Here is a 22,862-nt window from a genome sequence, read left to right as displayed (position 1 = left end):
TTTCAGTATTGATTGAGAGTCAGTATTGGTCAGACGACTGATTAAACACTCCCCTGAACATGGGATTTTCATGATCCCCTGATGGGGCAGACTGGACGTTGGTTTAAAGTCTCATCTGAAAGATAACGCCTCAGACAACAAAGGTCTCCATCGGTACTGCGCTGTGTTAGCCTACATTGTGTGCTCAGGTCTGCACAGTGGGACTCGAACCTGCCACCCTCTGCCTGAAGGAGCCAGAGTGCTACCCAAAGAGTTATAGCTGACACCACTGAGAATCAGACAGTTATTTTAAAAATGTTATTCCTTTCTCAGAGTTACAAAGCCAATGCGCTGAATGGACAGGGAAGGCTCCTAATCCATCTCCCCTAATCCATCTCCTTGCTTTCTCAAAAGTTCAAATCAAATTCAACCCCACAAAAGCGATACTAGATCCAAGCTGACTAGAACAAGCATCACACCTGATCTCGGGCATGATCCTAGCCTTTATCTTAGCTAAAAGGAAGAGAAGCAATCAGAGGTTATTTACAAACACCTCCAAATCAATTTGAAATTTTCCAATTGTAGGAGCTGGTGCAGTTATATTGTGCCGCAGCTTAGTAGATGCACGTACGGAACATAATTGAACTGTGAATGATTATAGAGTTCAAGAAAACAGTTTAACCTCAAGAGGTTAGAATTCTTTTGGCAATGCCTTAAATGGCTGATGGGAATTGAAGAGTCACACACTATGCAGTAATTGTTGTCTTGATCCAATTATCATTCACTAGGTCACATGGCATGCTGAACTTTAAAACGGGCATGTTACATATTGCTTGGGTAAATTTAAAGATTGGGATTGGATTCTTTTTTTAGAGCTAGCTTGGCTACAGCTCGAAGATTTCAGCAGCCAAGGAAGCTAAACTGTAACCACTGGTGGTTTACATCTGCATTCTATCCCTTCAATCAGGAACACAAAATTGGGCAATTCTAAATACCTTCCAGTCTCCGTGGCTATAAACAGATCATCTAAAATTACTCTTGAGCAGTAACTAGTTTTTGAAACTAATTAGCTTGCAATTGTAATCATACATCACCAAGTGTATCTTTCTCAACTGTTTTTTTGCACCTTTAAATAGACTCGGAAGTTGGCTGCAATTCAGGACGGATTAGTCCTACTCGATAAACCAGCATGCAACCTGGTGAGGGAAACACTGAGGCTGGAATTCTCCAGTCCCCCAGCTGCATGTTTCTCAGCGGTGCCCCCATTCGCTGGCAGCGGGATTCTCTACTCCCGCCGCTTGTCAATGGAATTTTCCATTTGAAGCCACCCCATGCCACTGGGAAACCCGCGGACAGTGGTACGCTCCCAGCGGGAAAAGAGAATCCCAATGGCCGGCAAATTCCAGCCCGAATTACTTCCAGTGAATCATGAAGGGTATTGATTGGGTAAGTGGGGACAGTCTAAATCAAGAGAGGATCAGTGCAAGAGGACACAGATGTAAGGCCATTGGCAAAGGAACCAGAGGGGAAGGCAAGGAGAATTGTTTATACGTAGCGATTTGTTGGGATTCGCAGGGCAGTGCCCGAGTGAAAGCAGATTCAGTTGTAACTTACAAAAGGGAACCAAATATACACCTTGAGGATTTTATAAATAGAGGCATAGGACGGTATTTTCGAGGAGTCTTCCCAACTCTGCAAACCTTTTAAAATGAGGGACCGAACCCCAATGTGTGCTCCAATTTCCAACAGATCCAATTCTAACTGGCAGGGAAGAGGAAGGAATATGATTTACACAGGAGGGCGACTCAAACTCAGTATGGCCATTTGAACTCAGTGCTGATGCATCATTTGGGCTGTTGCAAGTGGGAGTCACAAATGGATGGAGTAAACACGCTTGAAGGGTGGATAAGGTCTGTATAACTGTCATGATTTGAATTTTTGAAAAACTTCCTTAAAATTAAAAAAACTGGCTGCATCTGTCACTGAGTGTTAAAAATCCCTCTTCTGGACTGCTTTAATTGACAAACCACCTGCTGCAGGTTTGAAAAATACAATAGCATTTGGTCGTGCAATTAAATATAGAGTTCTATGTTGATGTCTTCTCATGAGCTGTTATTATGCCATTGTGAATGCTTAGCTGAGTTTGAGAAGCTGCAATTATCTCAGCAGGGGGTTCTGTGTTTGTGGTTTAATTGACAGTTTAAAGGAGCTACTAAAAGATTAGCTGGTTTTGATGTGACTCCTGAATAGAAGTTAGTTTATTTTTATAAGAGATTGATCACTTGAGGAGATTTTAAAATTTTGAATGGAGTTTTGAAATGATTTTTTTTCGCTACATCGTTTGCAGGAGTGAGAGCCGTATTACATTATTAGAAGCTTATTGCTTTTCATTTTAACATGGCTCCTGAGATCTGACCATGGTGGATCCTGGGTGAATGGCTATGGAGATAGCATGGACAATATGAGGGACTATGGGGTGGATGGGGAAATTTGTCAACAATTGGACTGGCAACTGAGAAAATGCCCCAGAGAAACAATGTGGTGAAGGAAGATTCAATCATGGCTTTCAAGGGAAAATTGGATAATTATCTGATGAGAAGAAATTTCCAGGGCTACTTGGAAATGGCAGGGGTGGGGGCATACAAAAATAACTTAAATTTACATGGTGCTTTTAACATGCCATGGTGCGTCTCAACAGCATTATAAAATGAATTATAACACCGAGTGACTTAAGGAAATATTAGGTCAGATAACCAAAAGCTTCATCAAAGAGATAGGGTTTAAATTATGTTGTAAAGGGAGAGCATGAAGTTGAGAGGCAGAGAGGTGCACGGATGGAATTCCAGAGTCTGGATTACAGGTAATGGACACCAAAGGTGGAACAGTTTGAATTAGGAATGCAAAAGATTCACTGGCTATGATTAGATAGATACGAATGGAAGGGATGAATGCAGTCCAACCCAGCTGGACAACAGTGGAGAAGCGTTGGAGGAGGATGGTGTGATCAACCATGTCAAAGGCTGCAGATATGGCGAGAAGGAAAGTTTAACTTTGTAACAGTCACATAGGATGGAATTTGTGACTTTAATAAGGGCCATTTTGATACTGTGGTGCAGCGGAAACCTGATTGGAGGGATTCCAGTGTGGGGTCCCAGGAAAGGTGGGAATAGATTTGGGAGACAACTACATGTTCAAAATCTTTTAAGACGTAAGCAGGGTTGGAAATACGGCAGCGGTCTGCAAGGACATTGGGCCCATGGTTGTTTCTTATAAGGAGGGAGCTTGTGACGGCAGATTTAAAGGACTAGCTGAGTTGATCGTGCAGAGGGCCAGCTTGGACATGAAGGGCCAATGGCCTCCTTCTGTGCTGTAACAATTCTATGGCTCCACTCTATTCAATTGCTGGAGTCGTTTCTACTCCAGTGACAAAAAGTGATGTCCCAGTCAGTCACATCACAACCAGTGGTGGATTTAATGTAATTAAGAGAGAGGGCCTTTTGTTTTCTGCGTGATAGCAAAGTGATTTAATTACGTTTCTATGGAAAGCTTGCTTTACCCAGGAGAGACACTCTTAGGTTCCAGCCAGCCACAGGAACGTTCTGTACCTTAAATCTGAAACGCTGGGTTATGATGAAGCTGTACCAGTCAAAACTTCTGTTCGGAGTTTTTTATTGAAATCAACTAACTGTTGGTTTAGATCCCGAATTTCAATATATTAGAGAACAGATTCATAAGAATGAAGCAGAGGCATGTGATACATTCTAGTAATTGATGTACGAAGCAAGGATTCCTTGTCACAATCCTTTTTTTTTTTAATTCTAATTAATGGGCAATTTAGCGTGGCCAATCTACCTACCCTGCACAAATTTGGGTTGTGGAGGTGAGACGCACGCGGCACGGGAAGAATGTGCAAACTCCACACAGACCCGGGGTTGGGATTGAACCGGAGTCCTCGGCGCCGTGAGGGCAGCAGTGCTAACCACTGCGCCCATTGTGCCGTCGTCATGGTTACAGTCATTGGGTCTCGCTGGGGTTTTCCGGGATATCGGTTGGTTTATTAAGCAATCTGGAAAGTGATGCTGAACCTCAGAAAAACAACTATTCTAAAAGTCCAAACAAGTGAAAAGGTTAACACCAGTGGTAACATGGTTCAAGGATGTCTTGAGATAGGAAATGGCCTAATGTTTAGGAGTCTTCCTCGGACCCCATAACACCCCCCCCCCCCCTCCTCAAATGAACGCTTGAACGGCTGAGACGTTGCCCATTAGGCGCCAGCCTTCACTGAGTTGTGCCATTCGCTTCTCTCGAGTCTTAGACAGTTGTGGGTTCAGACCGATGAGCAGGTAATACTGAAAGAGTATGGACTATCAGAGGTACCATCTTTCAGATGTTAAACCTGTCATGATATACACCAGTATATCATGTTGCAGATACATACACACTGATGGACACACAGCAAGACCAATCAACACACACAATACCGCAGCCAATCACCAGTTAGAGCACACTCACTATAAAAACAGGGTGCATCAGAGTTCCCGCTCATTCGGGATGCAGCCTCCTGCAAGGACAGAGCTTACAGCTTACAGCACAGATCCTCACCATGTGCTGAGTGCATAGACTGGTTCGGACAGGCATAGGTCTTTAGTTTAATCTAACATCGTGTTAACCCACAGTGAAAGTATGTTCAATTGTTTCTAACTTTAAAAAATAGCGTTGCACTATTTTAAGTGTTAGTGGCCTGTATGTGTTCCATGGATCCAGAACACCCAACACATCATGGTACCAGGAGTTGAGGGATATTAGAACTTCTTAGACCTACCTGCAAGTGATCTGCCTTCCACCAGCATACAGTCATCCTGCAAAATGGACAGCGTCCACCCGCCGCCGCTCCGCATCACCGGTAACCTGGGGGCCAACTGGAAGATATTCAAACAATGCTTCCAGTTCTACCTGGAAGCCACAGACCGGGAAGATGCCTCGTACACCAAGAAGATCGGTCTCTTCCTATCCATGGCCGGGGAACACGCCATCCATACTTTCAATTCTCTCACCTTTGCTGATGATGAAGATAAATCAAAGTTCAAGACGGTCGTCCTCAAGTTTGACACTCACTGCAACACAGAGTTGAATGAAAGTTTCGAGCGCTATGTATTCCAATAGCGTTTGCAGGGTAAGGATGAACCTTTCCAGTCCTTTCTCACCCACCTCCACATCCTTGCGCAGTCCTGTAATTACGGGCCCACCTCCGACTCCATGATACGCGACCAGATCGTTTTCGGTGTTCAGTCGGACCCCCTACTCCAGCAGCTCCTCAAGGTAAAGCAGCTTACCCTAGCGACCGCCATCGAGACCTGCGTGCAACACGAACACGCCACTAGTCAGTATTCCCACATCCAAGCGGCTGAAACGGCGCAGCAAGGTCCCTACGAGGCAGAACGGGTCCAAGCAATCGAGCAACTCCAGGGCCTCAGCCTGGATGAGGGCGGCCATTTTGCGCGCTTTTCGCAGACACCCGCGCTTGTGCGCAGCGAACGAGGGGACGGCGGCGTCGACGAACGTACTGCGCAGGGGTGCACAAAGTATGGCCACAACACGCATGCGTGGTGGCGCAGCGAACGTACTGACGCTACAACGTGCAGCAACTGTGACTCCGCCCACTTAAAGCTGCAATGCCCTGCCAAATCCCGACAATGCCCGAGATGTGGCAAACTTGGACACTATGCTACTTTATGCAGATCAGCTCGGCCTGCCAATTCGTATCGCTCCGGCGAGACTCGCAGGAATGTCCGGGCCATTCAACCCACGGTCACAGAGTCCGATGCGGACCTACTACCCGATATTGACGCCGAGGACCCGAAGACACCTTTTCGAATCGGTATTATTACAAAAAACAGGGTGTCCCCGAAGCAAAGAATCCAGCCTCTATCGGTATACGGCATCGATCCAGACGATGAGTGGTGTGCCACCTTTACGGTCAACCGGTCCCAAATACGATTCCGCCTGGACACTGGTGCCTCCGCCAATCTCATTGCGCGGTCTGACCTCCAAAGCCTTTGTGTCAAACCAGCCATCCTCCCATCAGCCTGCCAGCTATTAGATTATAATGGCAATGCCATTGCTGCCAGTGGCTCATGTCAGCTCGAAGTGACGCACAAGTCACGCAAAGCCATCCTTCCCTTTGAAATCGTGGGCTCCTCGAAAGCCTCCTTGCTTGGCATGCAGGCATGCAAGCTGTTGAACCTAGTTCAGAGAGTTCACTCTCTCTCTCCTGCTGACGTGTCTGCCTTTCAGGACACCAACTTCAGGGCGCAGCTCAACGCCATTATCAACCAGTACCACAAAGTCTTCAAGGGCATGGGCAGGCTCCCGTACACCTACAAGATTTTATTAAAACCGAATGCCACGCCTGTGGTGCACGCACCTCGCAGGGTCCCAGCACCCCTTAAGGACCGCCTCAAGCAGCAGCTGCATGACCTCCAGAACCAAAGAGTGATTTCCAAAGTCACGGAACCAACCGACTGGGTCAGTTCCATGGTATGTGTAAAAAAGCCTTCCAGCGAATTGAGAATTTGCATTGATCCCAAGGATTTAAATCGCAATATCATGAGGGAGCATTATCCAATTCCCAAGCGCGAAGAGCTCACATGTGAGATGGCTCGCGCCAAGCTCTTCACCAAACTCGACGCCTCAAAGGGATTCTGGCAAATCCAGCTCGATAAATCCAGCAGGAAACTTTGCACATTTAATACCCCCTTTGGCATATATTGTTACAACAGGATGCCGTTTGGGATCATATCTGCATCAGAAGTGTTCCATAGGATTATGGAACAAATGATGGAAGGCATTGAAGGTGTTCGCGTCTATGTCGATGACATAATCATTTGGTCCACCACCCCGCAGGAGCATGTTAATCGCCTCCCTCTGCCTCAACAGGGTCAAATTCTCTTTTGGTCAGACGGAACTCAAGTTCCTCGGGGACCACATCTCCCAATTGGGTGTGCAATCGGAAGCGGACAAGGTAGCTGCCATCACAGCTATGAAAACACCAGAGGACAAGAAGGCGGTCCTCCGATTTCTGGGCATGGTCAATTTTTTAGGGAAATTTATCCCTAACCTCGCCTCTCATACCACGGCTCTCAGGAACCTGGTCATGAAGACGACAGACTTCCAATGGCTCCCTGCCCACGAGCGCGAATGGAGAGAACTCAAAGCAAAACTGACCACGGCCCCGGTCTTAGCTTTCTTTGATCCAGCAAAGGAGACCAAAATTTTGACCGATGCCAGTCAATCCGGCATTGGGGCAGTGCTCCTTCAACGTGATGAGGCCTCATCATGGGCCCCCGTAACATATGCGTCAAGTGCGATGACCCCCATGGAGCAGCGCTACGCGCAGATAGAAAAGGAGTGCCTGGGCCTTCTGACCGGTGTGGTTAAGTTTCACGATTATGTCTACGGACTTCCTCAATTCACTGTCGAGACCGACCATCGCCCACTGGTCAATATAATACAGAAAGACTTGAACGATATGACGCCTCGCCTCCAGCGTATTCTTCTCAAGCTCCGGCGATATGACTTCCAGCTGGTATACACCCCAGGCAAAGACCTCATCATTGCTGACGCTCTCTCCAGGGCAGTCAACACTCCATGTGACCCAGCAGCATTTGTCTGCCAGGTTGACGCCCATGTGGCATTTGCGGCCTCCAATCTACCTGCCACAGATGAACGCCTCGTCCAAATTTGCCGCGAGACGGCGGCTGACCCCTTGCTACAGCGTGTCATGCGCCAGCGAACGGACGGGTGGCCCAAGGGCCAATGCCCTCAGTTCTATAATATCAGAGATGATCTGGCGGTAGTAAACGGGGTTCTTCTAAAACTGGGCTGCATTGTCTTCCCACATAACATGCGCCAACTTGTCCTGGAACAACCACAGAAGGGCCACCTTGGTGTGGAAAAGTGCCGCCGACGGGCCCGAGAGGCAGTGTACTGGCCCGGCATTAATGAGGACATAGCCAACACAGTGCTCAACTGCCCCACTTGTCAGCGCTTCCAGCCGGCCCAACCACGTGAGACCCTGCAGCCCCATGAGTTGGTCACGTCACCATGGACCAAGGTGGGCATTGACCTGTTACCCACGCTGGGTAGAGACTATGTCCTGATCGTGGACTACTTTTCGATTTACCCGGAGGTGATACGGTTGCACGACATCACCTCGTCTGCCGTCCTTCGTGCGTGTAAAGAAACATTTGCTCGACACTGCATCCCGCTCACGGTTATGACGGACAATGGCCCCTGCTTCGCCAGCCAGGAATGGTCCAACTTTGCCAGGAGGTACAATTTTGCTCATGTGACATCCAGTCCCCTGTACCCCCAATCCAACGGCAAAGCGGAGAAGGGAGTACATATAGTCAAACGGCTCCCATGCAAGGCTGCCGATGCTGGGTCCGATTTCCACCTTGCTGGCCTATCGCTCCGCCCCCGCTGTCCATTGGCCTGTCGCCAGCCCAGTTACTCATGGGTCATACACTGAGGACAACGGTGCCGTCCATCCATGTCCCAGACCTCGACCACGTTCCGGTCCTTCGCTGGATGCAGCTGTCTCATGCACAGCACAAGACGGCTCCATGCAGCTGATCTCCCTGCTCTGGCTCCAGATGACAACGTCCGCGTCCATCTTCCGGATGGGGGCTGGTCTGCTACCGCTGTTGTCCTTCGGCAGGTGGCCCCCCCCGCTCGTTCCTGGTTTGTCTACCGGATGGCTCTATTCTGCGCCGCAATCGACGCGCCCTTCGTCTCGTTCCACGCTCGCCACGTGATCCTCCACTGTCGCCTCGCCCTCCTGCTGACCCTGCCACGGACTATGCAGAGCTCCCTGTCACTCTGCCTCTCCCTGACTCTGACGCAGTCCAGCCCGCTCCTGAACCGGCGGCTCTCGACCCACCCTTGAGGCAGTCAACCAGAATTCGTCGCCCACCTCAGAGACTTAATTTATGAAATTTGCGAACTTATAGACTCTCTGAATTGTTTTGTTGCTTTGTTTGATCATTTCCCTGGTTTGTATATAGTGTTGATCTCATTAGTCTTGTTGCATTCTGCTTCTCTGCACCAGGCCCCTTCCCATGTAAATAGCTTAGTTCTCATGTACGTAGTGCTGTAAATATGTCTTCGCACCCCACACGTAGTGAGGAAGATTCTCACCATACATTATTTATTGCCACACACATACATTCTTTTATAAAAGGGGGAGGATGTCATGATATACACCAGTATATCATGGTGCAGACACACACACTGATGGACACACAGCAAGACCAATCAACACACACAACACCGCAGTCAATCACCAGTTAGAGCACAGTCACTATAAAGACAGGGGGCATCAGAGTTCCCACTCATTCAGGATGCAGCCTCCTACAAGGACAGAGCTTACAGCTTACAGCACAGGCCCTCACCATGTGCTGAGTGCATAGACTGGTTTGGACAGGCATAGGTCTTTAGTTTAATCTAACATTGTGTTAACCCACAGGGAAAATATGTTCAACAGTTTCTAACTTAATAAAATAGTGTTGCACTATTTTAAGTGTTGGTGGCCTGTATGTGTTCCACGGATCCAGAGCACCCAACACATCAAAACCAAGGTTCCGTCCACTCCTTTTGACGGATTTAAAAGATCCCCACTTTGAAGAAAAGAGGGAAGTTTTCCGTGGCCAAAATTTACCCCATAACAAACAACAGTAAAAATAGATTATTTAGTTATTATCCATTGCTATCAGCAGGAGCTTGTTTTTTCCATAATATGTACTATAATTTAGAAGATTTATTTGGCTGTAAAGCAATCTGGGAGACCCGAGGCCATGAAAGGCGCTAAATAAATACTAGCCTTTTCTTATTTTAGTCATATCACACAGTTCAATTCAACAATTTCACAGTAAATGCAGCACACAGTGATGCGAGATACCAGAACTAGCAACCACATACCAAAAATACTGAGGATGGTCAATTGTGTAAGCTTTGTGGCGAAGAACAAAACAATGGCATCATTCATTCCAGTATTGTTGCTCAGAACTCATTGTTCCATCATAATGAAACATTGCAATCAAAATCAGTTCTTTCCCAATTCCCGCCCCCCGCCCCCCGCCCCCCCCCGGGATTCTTTGGCCACTGTACTGAAAGTGGTTTTATGGTTAAACAATCTGGGGACTTCTGGTTCTCAAAATAACTGTTTTGCAATAGCATGCAAATTCAATGTGCTTTTTAAAATAAACCTTTTCAGAAAAAAAATCAATTAATTCCATAGTTAAGTACAGAACCTGGAAATCTAGCTCTTCTAACCAAACGTTTTGGTCACCTGCCTTTTGACTCCTTACATGGCTCATTGTCTAATTGTTTGCTAACTCACCTTTGAAATGCTTTGGGACATATTTTTACTACGTTAGTGGCACAACATAAATGCAAGGTGTGCACGCACATACATATACATACAGTACACAATTCAGAAATGCTGTAACTTTAAAACAATGGGCGGAATTCTCTCAGCCTGAGGCCGGGCCGGAGAATCCCCGGGACCGGCGCGAATCGCGCCACGCCGCCCCAACACGATTCTCCGCTTGCCATTGGTGCTGCCGTGGTTGGTACGGTGCCGGTCGGGGGGCGCTCTGCTGCGCCCCCTCCCCACCCACCCCACCACCCCCCCCCCCCGGCGATTCTCCGCCCGGCCAAGCAGCCGTCGTAAAAAACCCGAGTCCCGCTGGCAGCGTTCACACCTGTTCTCAGCCGGCGGGAACTCAGCGTGGAAGGGACAGGGGGCAGCCTGTGGAGAAGGGAGGGGGGGTCCGACCCTGGGGGGGGCCCCCGATGTGGCCTGACCCGCGATCGGGGCCCACCCATCGGCAGGCCGGCTTCTGTGGCCAGAGGGCCTCCTTTCTTCCACGCCGAGCCCTATAGCCCTGCGCCATGTTGCCCATTGAAGAGAGCCACTGCACATGCGCGCGTTGGCGCCGGTGCAACTGCGCATGCGCGGTCCCCACGGCGCTCTGTTCACGCCAGGATCAGCAGCTGGAGCAGTGTGGTCCGCTCCAGTGCCGTGCTGGCCCCTGCAGGGGCCAGAATTGCTAATCCTGAGGCCGCGTTGACGCCGTCGAGGAACACTTAGCCTCAGGATCACAGGATTCCACCCAATATATTCTTTAACAACTTTTTTTTTCAAAGAGGAAAGACAAAGTTGGTTTTAAACAAGTATCTACTGCCGAGTGCCACAGACCCTGGTCCACTTTGCATATAGTTTAGTGGAAGGTATTTGAAAGCCTAATCAAATCGCTTTCTTTCTGTTAATAATCCAGCGTGCTAGTAAGATTAACGTTAAACCTTTCTCCAACTGTTTCACATTAACCTACTGATTGGAAGTGACATTAATCACATCTTGGGAAATCAGCCAATAGCGTTCGCACAATTGTGAACTCCACTCACTTCCCCCACCCCAACATCATATGGAAATGCAGTATAAACCTGTTTCGTAGCGACGGTAACGATCACACCTCAGAGTTCTAAAGCCATGTGTTCAAGGCTCTATTCCAGCACTGAGCACATATGTTGATACTGAAGGGACATAGGAACAGGAGTTGGCTATTCAACTTCTTCAACTTGTTCAACCATCCAATGAGACCTGTTACTTCATTCCATCCACATGCCTTGGCTGCGTATTACTTAACGCCTTTGGCTGGCAAAGATATCCATGAATCTCAGATTTTAAAATAAATTAAATTAGCATTTACTGCTTTTCAAAATTCCACCACCCTCTGTGTATAGCACTGTTGTTTCACTGCGCTAGGGTCCCAGGTTCGATTCCCGGCTTGGGTCACTGTATGTTCGGAATCTGCACGTTTTCCCTGTGTCTGCGTGGGTTTCCTCCGGGTGCTCCAGTATCCTGCCACAAGTCCTGAAAGATGTGCTTGTGAGGTGAATTGGACATGATAAATTCTCTCTCTGTGTACCCGAACAGGGGCCAGAATGTGTCGACTCAGGGTTTTCGCAGTAACTTCATTTGCAGTGTTAATGTAAGCCTACTTGTGAAATAAAGATTATTAATATTAAGACCAGGGGCGTCATTTTCCGACCCCCCGCCGGGTCGGAGAATCGCCGGGGGCTGGCGTGAATCCCGCCCCCGCCGGTTGCCGAAGTCTCCGGCACCGGAGATTCGGCGGGGGCGGGAATCGGGCTGTGCCGGTTGGCGGCCCCCCCGCTCGATTCTCTGGCCTGGATGGGCCAAAGTCCCGCCGATAAATTGCCTGTCCCGCCGGCGTGGATTAAACCACCTTTTCAACGGCGGGACAAGGCGGCGTGGGCGGGCTCCGGGGTCCTGGGGGGTGTCCCCACGGTGGCCTGGCCCGCGATCGGGGCACACCGATCCGTGGGCGGGCCTGTGCCGTGGGGGCACTCCCTCCCTTCCGCCTCCACCACGGTCACCACCATGACGGAGGCGGAAGAGACACCCTCCACTGCGCATGCATGGGAAACTGTCAGCGGCCGCTGACGCTCCCGCGCATGCGCCGCCCGGGGATGTCATTTCCGCGCCAGCTGGCGGGGCAACAAAGGCCATTTCCGCCAGCTGGCAGGGCGGAAATTCCTCCGGCGTCGGCCTAGCCCCTCAATGTTGGGGCTCGGCCCCCAAAGATGCGGAGCATTCCGCACCTTTGGGGCGGCGCGATGCCCGTCTGATTGGTGCCGTTTTGGGCGCCAGTCGGCGGACATCGCGCCGTTTCGGGAGAATTTCGCCCCAGGTCTTTCCTAACTTCTCTCCTCGCTCTGATTTTAAGCCGTTCAGCGGTGGACTCTCCCAACTGCAGAAAAAAGATTCTCTCCATCTGCCTCATCAATTCCTTTCAAAGTCCAAAAAACTTCCATCAAATCACCCATTAATTCAAATTTTGAGTGACTCCAAGCCTTGTAATCTCCCTCTCTGAATGTATTCTTTGGAGTCCTGGCAACATTCTGGCGAATCTGCATGGCACCCCTTCTATCCCTGTACCCAGACGATCCTTCCCATTTCTTCCTGAGGAGTGACCTGATGGCGGTCTTTAAATGAAGAGAACATGTTTCAAACGGCGGGGAAATCCAAAACTAGCAATCATAAATGTAAGAACGTCACTAATAAATCCAACAAAGAATTCAGGAGAAATGTCCTTACCCAGAGAATAGTGAGAATGTGGAACTCGCACCTCAAGGAGTAAATGAGGTAAATGGCGTAGATGTACCCAAGTGAAAGCTAGATAAGCACATGCAGAATATGGAGGAAGATATAGCTGATTAGATGAAGAGAGGTGGGGAGAAGCTTGTGTGGAACTGGCATTGATGAGTTATGTTAAAGTTTTGATTCCGTAGACACAATGTAACTCAAAGTAAACTCACTGAGGCTGAGATTTAAAAGCGATTTTCATCAGGTCATAAATGAGGAAATGTTGGTGTAACTATTTGTCTTTTCATATACTGTGCTCTTTAAGTATATATTAACAATATAAATATAAAAGCAACAATTTTTAGAGTACCCAATTCATTTTTTGCAATTAAGGGGGCAATTTAAGGGGGCACCTACCCTGCACATCTTTGGGCTGTGGGGGTGAAACCCACGCAAACACGGGGAGAATGTGCAAACTCCACACGTACAGTGACCCAGAGCCGGGATCGAACCTGGGACCTCGGCGCCATGAGACTGCAGTGCTACCACTGCGCCACCGTGCTGCCCTAAAAGCAACAAATTTGAAGTAAATCCAGGTGTAAAAAATTACATTGTTTGATCTGGAATCCTTCACTGCAACGGGCAATAAAAGCCCCATCCTGGAATATTAACATTTCTTTAGCTCCCAGACACTGACTCTGCATTCTTTTCATGCACCCACACGCAAAAAAGCACCGAGTTGAAAAAACACTAGTTATATCAATAAACCAAACAGTTTAATGAGCGTTTTGTTTTGTTTGTGTTCGATATAGGCAGGATTTTCCAGCCGTATCCGCCTGCCAGGCGACTGGAAATTCCCACCCAAGGTTAATGGACCTTTACATGGTCCACGTCCCAATCATAGCGTTCTTGCGGCGGGCGGGATGGAAGAATCCACCCTGAAAACAAAATGCTCTATTCTACTCAAGGTCCTGTTACAATAACTATAATATAGATATTTAGCCTCCGGTTTCAACCTAAAGAAAGCCAGGTCAGCAAACAGGAGATGATTGGCATGTTTAGCATCTGGTCACTATTCACTTGATGAGAATAATAATCTTTATTAGTGTCGCAAATAGGCTTACATTAACACTGCAATGAAGTTACTGTGAAAATCCCATAGTTGCCACGTTCTGGCGCCTGTTCGGGTACACAGAGGGAGAATTCAGAACGTCCAAATTACCTAACAGCAAGTCTTTCGGGACTTATGGGAGGAAACCGGAGCACCCGGAGGAAACCCACGCAGACACAGAGAGAACGTGCAGACTCCGCATAGACAGTGAGTCAAGAGGGGGATCGAGCCTGGGACCCTGGTGCTATGAAGCAACAGTGCTAACCACTGTGCTGTGCCATCCTTGCTCACTCAAAATCTCACAAATGGAATGACTCTACTTTTCCAATTTTTCATGCTGGTTAAGGTCGTGACAGTGGCAGCAATTATATCTTATCGGTGAGGGGGAGGGGGAATAATCAAGTCAAATTACAAACGGATCTAAATGATGAGAGGTGTTTAGTGACAGAAATTGTGAACCCATTGTATTGTATGAGGCAAAGTTCATTGCAACAAAGGTTGCCTGCAACTCTATTGTAGTAAACAGGGCTGATTAATTTGTTAGAACAAGACAGATTGCAGGACCATTACAATAAATAATCTGGTTCAATACAGTATGAAAAATGACATACTTCATTACAAAGTGGCTCAAAAATAATTTGATAGACGGTGCCAAGTCATGGTGGCATACAGCTGGTAGTCTCTGGGTCCTTACTAACTGGAGTCGACACATGGCCACTCTAGGAGTTGTCCACAGTTGGTAAAGACCCGGGAACAGAAGGGAAGTAACCCTCTTGACCATGGATGGTGTATGGTATAAGGGAACCTCTGTCAAAGCAAATTCGGATGAAATTAATGTAAATCCACATCTTTAGAGACTCAGGAGGGTATCAAAGCAACTCAAATACAGGCAAAGTACACAGCAAGGGATCAAATCGTGTTTTCCGTGAAATGTGTACTCTAGGTGCGAGTTACAAAAGTGTAATGCCATTCAGGAAGGCTGAAAAATAAAATGAGGTTCACATTTCAGAGTACAGGAAGTGAGTTTGCTTTAACTGTGGAGCTCTGGGTTCACATCACAGTGGCCTCTACCTCAACACCTCAGGCAATTCATCTTCTTTCCTGACCAATTCCCAGAACAAATGCCAGCCGTGGCTCAGTGGTAACACTCTCACTGCTGAGCCAGGCTGTTGTGAGACCAGGGACTTGAACATGTAATCTCCCAGGGACACCCCAGTGCAGTACGGAGTGAGTGCTGACCGTCGAGAGGTGCCCTCTTTCAGATGAGGTATTAAACCCATGCCCTATCCATGTTCTCTGGTGTATGTAAAAGATCCCACTGACTATTCCAAAAAGAAAAACCCACGGCACTTCACTCTGATGTCCTGGCCAATATTGATTCCTTAACCTCAACCAATATCACTAAAATAGATTGCCTGTTCATCATCACATTGCTGCGTGTGGGATCTTGCTGTGCACAGATTTCCCACATTACGACAGTGACTGCACTTTAAAAGTATTTTACTGGCTGCTTGGAGGGGTGTGACATGGTGAGAGGTGTGCAGAAAACGCAAGTCCTTTTTTCCTTCTGAGCCAGATGTCGGTCTTCAGGAGGCATCAACCAGAGAATATTCCATCAAGGTAAACAAGGGTGGAACATGAATTATACTCAGAAAATTTTAAATAGTTTATCTGAACTAATGGAGCTTGGGGATAAAACTGGAATATTCTTTAACTGGGGTAAATAGTTTTTAAGTTGAATGGTTGTTCTCATTGTCCTCAGGCGCTGAAATCACAGCCAGTGACGCCCAGCTCGCCTCAACAAGAAAAATTGGACAATCATTCATTAGCAGCACGAGAAAGACATTCTGAAGAATGTGATGGCTGCAAAGTCCTACTGGTCTATTGTATTGACAGTTTCCTCAAAGTCATTGGATTTGGACAATCAGCCAATATACATTGTATTTCTAAACTGGTTAAATGGTTGTTTGCACCATTGGTGCCACTGATATGTAGCATATGAAACAAGCGCCCATGCACTACACCTCCTCCTTCGAAAACTACTAGGGTCGAGACAGGAAAAGTGGTGAAAGGCAATTAGAGAGGTTCAGCTCAACTGTTGTGACGTGGGCCAGACATTCTGAAAGCAATCAGAGCAAAAAGCATGAGAGGGATTTCATTTGTATGAATAATCTTGCTGACCCGATGAGATGCATCAAATGATGGAAGACAATATCAACATATCGAGCTCAAGCACACTAGAAGTAACCTTAGACCATCCTTGCGTACTTTTCACCAGTTGGCTGGATAGAATGTCATTGTCAGAAGCCTTTGAGAATTAGGTCACCTGCCCCAGTGGATCAACACAGGCACAAAGCCAGGAAGGAAAAAGAATTTGTATTTTTTTAAAATTGCAATCGTCATTTCAATGCGACTGTTACAATATCCTCAACAATGCAACGAGTGGACTTCCGGTTGCGGCTATGCGGAGCTAAGCCGCACGATTTGAATCATCGGCAGCCACAGGTGAGGTGCCTGAAGATTGGAGAGTGGCGAATGTTGTGCCCTTGTTTAAGAAGGGCAGCAGGGAAAAGCCTGGGAACTACAGACCGGTGAGCCTAACGTCTGTAGTAGGTAAGTTGCTAGAAGGTATTCTGAGAGACAGGATCTACAAGCATTTAGAGAGGCAAGGACTGATTCGGGGCAGTCAGCATGGCTTTGTGCGTGGAAAATCATGTCTCACAAATTTGATTGAGTTTTTTGAGGGGGTGACCAAGAAGGTAGATGAGGGCAGTGCAGTAGACGTTGTCTACATGGACTTTAGCAAAGCCTTTGACAAGGTACCGCATGGTAGGTTGTTGCAGAAGGTTAAAGCTCACGGGATCCAGGGTGAGGTTGCCAATTGGATTCAAAATTGGCTGGACGACAGAAGACAGAGGGTGGTTGTAGAGGGTTGTTTTTCAAACTGGAGGCCTGTGACCATTGGTGTGCCTCAGGGATCTGTGCTGGGTCCACTGTTATTTGTGATTTATATTAATGATTTGGATGAGAATTTAGGAGGCATGGTTAGTAAGTTTGCAGATGACACCAAGATTGGTGGCACAGTGGATAGTGAAGAAGGTTATCTAGGATTGCAACGGGATCTTGATCAATTAGGCCAGTGGGCCGACGAATGGCAGATGGAGTTTAATTTAGATAAATGTGAGGTGATGCATTTTGGCAGATCGAATCAGGCCAGGACCTACTCAGTTAATGGTATAGCGTTGGGGAGAGTTATAGAACAAAGAGATCTAGGAGTACAGGTTCATAGCTCCTTGAAGGTGGAGTCGCAGGTGGACAGGGTGGTGAAGAAGGCATTCGGCATGCTTGGTTTCATTGGTCAGAACATTGAATACAGGAGTTGGGACGTCTTGTTGAAGTTGTACAAGACATTGGTACGGCCACACATGGAATACTGTGTGCAGTTCTGGTCACCCTATTGTAGAAAGGATATTATTAAACTAGAAAGAGTGCAGAAAAGATTTACTAGGATGTTACCGGGACTTGATGTTATAACTTCGAGTTATAAGGAGAGGCTGGATAGACTGGGACTTTTTTCCCTGGAGCGTAGGAGGCTTAGGGGTGATCTTATAGAGGTCTATAAAATAATGAGGGGCATAGATAAGGTAGATAGTCAACATCTTTTCCCAAAGGTAGGGGAGTCTAAAACTAGAGGGCATAGGTTTAAGGTGAGAGGGGAGAGATTCAGAAGGGCCCAGAGGGGCAATTTCTTCACTCAGAGGGTAGTGAGTGTCTGGAATGGGCTGCCAGAGGTAGTAATAGAGGCGGGTACAATTGTGTCTTTTAAAAAGCATTTAGATAGTTACGTGGGTAAGATGGGTATAGAGGGTTATGGGCCAAGTGCGGGCAACTGGGACTAGCTTAATGGTAAAAACTGGGTGGCATAGACTGGTTGGGCCGAAGGGCCTGTTTCCATGCTGTAAACTTCTATGATTCTATGATTCGGCAGCTCCCGCGAACACGGACTTTCGGGCTCGATAGAAGAGCCCCAACGGAACCTTTTTTAGAGCCAACCCGTGGGGAAGAGAGGCGAGAGGTCCCCTACTAACTTGTATGGACTGGACCCGCAGCGAAACGGCCAAAAAAGTGGCATTGGAGCAGCGAGAGAAGAGAGGGAAAACAAGCAAAATGGCGACGGCCGGGGACAAAGAGGAGATGCAGGAATTCATCAAGCGCTGCTTCGAGAAGCTGCGTAAGGAGATGGTGGCGCCTATGTTGGCAATAATTGAAGGACTTGGGGCAACCCAGAAAGCCCACGAGGTGAAGATCCAGGAAAAGGTGAGTGAGAATGAGGACAAGCTCTTGGGCCTGGCGGTGAAAGTGGAGCGGCACGAGGCGCTACACAAGACGTGGGCGGGAAGACTCGAAGACCTGGAGAACAGGTCGAGGAGAAATAATCTGAGGATCCTGGGTCTCCCAGAAGGAGTGGAGAGGGCCGATGCCGCGGCATATGCGGGCACAATGATCGGGGCGCTGATGGGTGCGGAGGCCCCCCCGGGATTGCTGGAGCTGGAAGGGGCGCACCGAGTGCTGGCGAGGAAGCCCAAGGCAAATGAGCCACCAAGGGCAATGGTGGTGAGATTTCACCGGTTTACAGACAGAGGGTCCTGAAATGGGCCAAGAAGGAGCGGAGCAGCGCAAGTGGGACAATGCTGAGATCAGAATATACCCGGACTGGAGCACGGAGGTCGCTAAGCGGAGAGCGGGTTTCAACCGGGCCAAAGCGGTGCTGCATCGGAAAGGAGTGAAATTTGAAATGTTGCAGCCAGTGCGACTGTGGGTTACACATAATGGCCAACACCACTACTTCGAAACGCCCAAAGAGGCGTGGACCTTTATACTAACTGAAAAGTTGGACTCTAATTGAGGGATTGTGAGGGTGGGGGGTGTTTGAGGGTTGAAGTATGAAGGTTGTTGTATATAGGGGGTCAATCACACGCAGGGAATGTTATATGGGCTGGGGGAGAGAGACAGGAGCTGCGCCAGAGGGGGCAAGGCAGGCTTTGGAAAGTGCGGGTTTTTTTTCCCGCGTGCGGGAAGAAAGGCGGGAACGGGATCGAAGGAACGTATATTGATGGGGAGACTCCCACACGGGGGGGTCAAAGGGATGGCGGGGGAAGCCGGGGTCAGCAGGTGTCAGCTGACTTACGGGAGTGATATGGGGGGAGCAAAAAAGCTAGACAGGGGTCTAGCGGGGGGGAGGGAATGTGGGGGGGGAAAGGGTTGCTGCTGCACTGGCCGAAAGGGAATGGGACACAGAAGAGGTGGTCGGGACGGAGGTCCCCCGGCTGGGGGACTGGAGGGTGAGGGAGATGCGGACACGGGATTGGCCCAGAAAAGGAGATGGCTAGTCGGCGGGGGGGGGGGGGGGGGGGGGGGGGGGGTGAGAGCCCCTCCAATCCGGCTGATAACGTGGAACGCGAGGGGCCTGAATGGGCCGGTGAAGAGGGCTCGAGTGTTCACGCACTTGAAGGGACTGAAGACAGACGTGGCTATGCTCCAAGAGACACACCTGAAGGTGGCGGACCAGGTCAGGCTAACAAAGGGATGGGTAGGACAGGTATTTCACTCAGGACTGGACGCGAAAAATAGAGGGGTGGCAATTCTGGTGGGAAAGCATGTGTCATTTGAGGCCACGACTATCGTAGTGGATAATGGAGGGAGATATGTGATGGTGAGTGGTAGGTTGCAAGGGACGTGGGTGGTGTTGGTAAATGTATACGCCCCGAACCCGAACTGGGATGATGCTGGATTCATGAAGCGCATATTGGGGCGCATTCCGGACCTGGAGGTAGGAGGCCTGATAATGGGAGGGGACTTCAATACAGTGCTGGATCCAGCACTAGACCGCTCCAGATCAAGGACGGGAAAGAGGCCGGCGGCAGCCAAGGTGCTCAGGGGGTTTATGGACCAGATGGGGGGAGTGGACCCATGGAGGTTTGCAAGACCGCAGGCCAGGGAATTTTCTTTCTTTTCCCACGTGCACAAGGCCTACTCCCAGATAGATTTCTTTGTTCTGGGCAGGGCGCTCATCCCGAGGGTGGAGGGGACGGCGTATTCGGCCATAGCCGTTTCGGACCATGCCCCACACTGGGTGGAAATGGGGCTGGGAGAGGAGAGGGACCAACGCCCGCTGTGGCGGCTGGATGTGGGACTGCTGACAGATGAGGTGGTGTGTGGGAAGGTGAGAGGGGTGTATCGAAAGGTACTTGGAGGCCAATGACAACGGGGAGGTGCGAGTGGGGGTGGTATGGGAGGCGTTGAAGGCGGTGATCAGGGGAGAGCTAATCTCCATCAGGGCTCATAGGGAGAAGACAGAGGGTATGGAAAGGGAGAGGTTAGTGGGGGAGATTTTGCGAGTGGACAGTTGATACGCAGAAGCCCCGGAGGAAAGATTACTTGGGGAAAGGCGACGGCTCCAGGCGGCGTTTGACCTGTTAACCACGGAGAAGGCGGAGGCACAGTGGAGGAAGGCGCAGGGGGCGACCTACGAGTACGGGGAAAAGGCCAGTCGGATGCTGGCACACCAGCTCCGTAAGAGGACGGCAGCGAGGGAAATAGGGGGAATCAAAGATGGAGGGGGAGCCACGGTTCAGAGTGCAACGAAAATAAACATGGTATTCAAGGCCTTGTATGAAGAGCTGTACAGATCCCAGCCCCCAGGGGGGGAAGAGGGGATGACACAATTCCTAGACCAACTGTGGTTCCCGAGGGTGGAGGAGCAAGAGGCGGCTGGTTTGGGGGCACCAATCGGGTTGGAGGAGTGAGTAAGGGTTTGGGGAGTATGCAGGCGGGGAAGGCCCCGGGGACGGACGGGTTCCCGGTGGAGTTCTACAGAAAGTATGTGGATCTGTTGGCCCCGCTACCAGTGAGGACCTTTAACGAGGCAAGAGAGGAGGGGACCCTGCCCCCGACAATGTCGGAGGCGACAATTTCCTTGATTCTGAAGCGAGACAAGGACCCACTGCAATGTGGATCGTACAGGGCGATTTCGCTCCTCAATGTGGACGCTAAGTTATTGGCAAAAGTGCTGGCCACGAGGATTGAGGACTGTGTCCCGGGGGTGATTCATGAGGACCAGGCGGGATGCGTAAAGGGCAGGCAATTAAATACTAATGTGCGGCGGCTCTTAAACGTGATAATGATGACATCGGAGGAGGGAGAGGCGGAGATAGTGGCAGCTATGGACACGGAAAAGGCCTTTGACCGAGTAGAGTGGGAGTACCTCTGGGAGGTGTTGCGTAGGTTTGGGTTCGGGGGAGGGTTTATTAGCTGGGTTAAACTCCTTTACAGCGCCCCGGTGGCGAGTGTGGTGACGACCGGCGGAGGTCGGAGTACGTTCGGCTGTACCGAGGAACGAGGCAGGGGTGCCCCCTGTCCCCACTGTTGTTTGCATTGGCGATCGAACCCTTGGCCATATCACTGAGGGAGTCTAATAAATGGGGGGGGGGGGGGGGTCCGCGGGGGAGAAGAGCATCGGGTGTCGCTATACGCGGATGACCTGCTGCTGTACGTGGCGGACCCAATGGAGGGGATGGTGGAGGTCATGCAGACCCTGAGGGAGTTTGGGGAGTTCTCGGGCTATAAGCTCAATGTAGGGAAGAGTGAGCTTTTTGTATTACAGGCAGGGGACCAAGAAAGAGGGATAGGGGACCTACCGCTGAGGACGGCGGTGGGGAGTTTTCAGTATCTGGGGATCCAAATAGCCAGGAGTTGGGGGGCCCTACACAAATTGAATCTGACGAGGTTGGTGGACCAAATGGAGGTGGACTTCAAAAGATGGGACATGTTGCCGCTCTCTATGTTGGCGGGTAGAGTGCAGTCGGTCAAAATGGTGGTCCTTCCGAGGTTTTTGTTTGTGTTTCAGTGCCTTCCCATCGTGATCACCAACGGCTTTTTCAAGAGAGTAGGTAAGAGTATTATGGGGTTTGTGTGGGCGAATAAGACCCCGAGGGTAAGGAGAGGGTTCCTGGAACGCAGTAGGGACCGAGGAGGGCTGACGCTGCCAAACCTAGGGAGCTACTATTGGGCAGCAAATGTGGCGATGATCCGCAAGTGGGTTATGGAGGGAGGGGGGGGGGGGGGGGGGGGGGGAGGGAACAAGAGATTGTTTGAGGGGATGGATGAGCAGGAGATAACATGGAGGGTAGGGGAAACTGGCACGTGCGGGCAAGAGCCAGTGTATAAAGCTATGTAAATATACCATTTTGCCATGTATATATCTTGCTCAGTGCGATTTTGTGTTATTTTGTTATGGGGGTGGGGGGGGTTATTGTTTGTAAGGGGAAAAAATTGTGTTGTTCTAAAACTTTAATAAGTATATATTTTTTTTGAAACAATGCAACGAGTGGAGAGTGGGACGATCTGATATGATCTTGCAGAGTGCCAGCGCAGACTCAATGGGCCAAATGGTCTCCTTCTTTGATGTAACTATTCGATTATTCTATCAGTCTATTAGGGCTGATTGTCAAAAGCTTGGTCAAAGGAGTAGGTTTTAAAGAAAGAAAGAGATGTAGAGAGGGACAGAGGTTTCAGGAGAGAATTTCAAAGCTCAGTAACTGA

General features: G+C 49.2%; 2 protein-coding genes across 6 annotated transcripts in view; one reads left to right on the top strand and one right to left on the bottom strand.

Moving 5' to 3' along the window:
• The window catches only part of chlsn (cholesin), a 540,096-nt gene that overhangs the window by 135,630 nt on the left and 381,604 nt on the right, over nt 1-22,862 (bottom strand). The window lies entirely within an intron of this gene.
• The window catches only part of gpr146 (G protein-coupled receptor 146), a 125,279-nt gene that overhangs the window by 88,933 nt on the left and 13,484 nt on the right, over nt 1-22,862 (top strand). The window contains exon 1 of one of the 4 annotated variants that reach the window (XM_072480986.1): nt 1,406-1,425. The exons of the other annotated variants lie outside the window; for them this stretch is intronic. The gene's annotated coding sequence lies outside the window, so the exon portion shown is untranslated. Of the gene's footprint in view, nt 1-1,405; nt 1,426-22,862 lie in introns of those variants that run through there. 4 annotated transcript variants of the gene reach the window in all.

The sequence above is a fragment of the Scyliorhinus torazame genome, chromosome 17, assembly GCF_047496885.1.
Source record: "Scyliorhinus torazame isolate Kashiwa2021f chromosome 17, sScyTor2.1, whole genome shotgun sequence".
NCBI lineage: Eukaryota > Metazoa > Chordata > Chondrichthyes > Carcharhiniformes > Scyliorhinidae > Scyliorhinus > Scyliorhinus torazame.
Note: the sequence above shows the minus strand (reverse complement) of the source record. Positions and strands in the feature narration are given on the sequence as shown.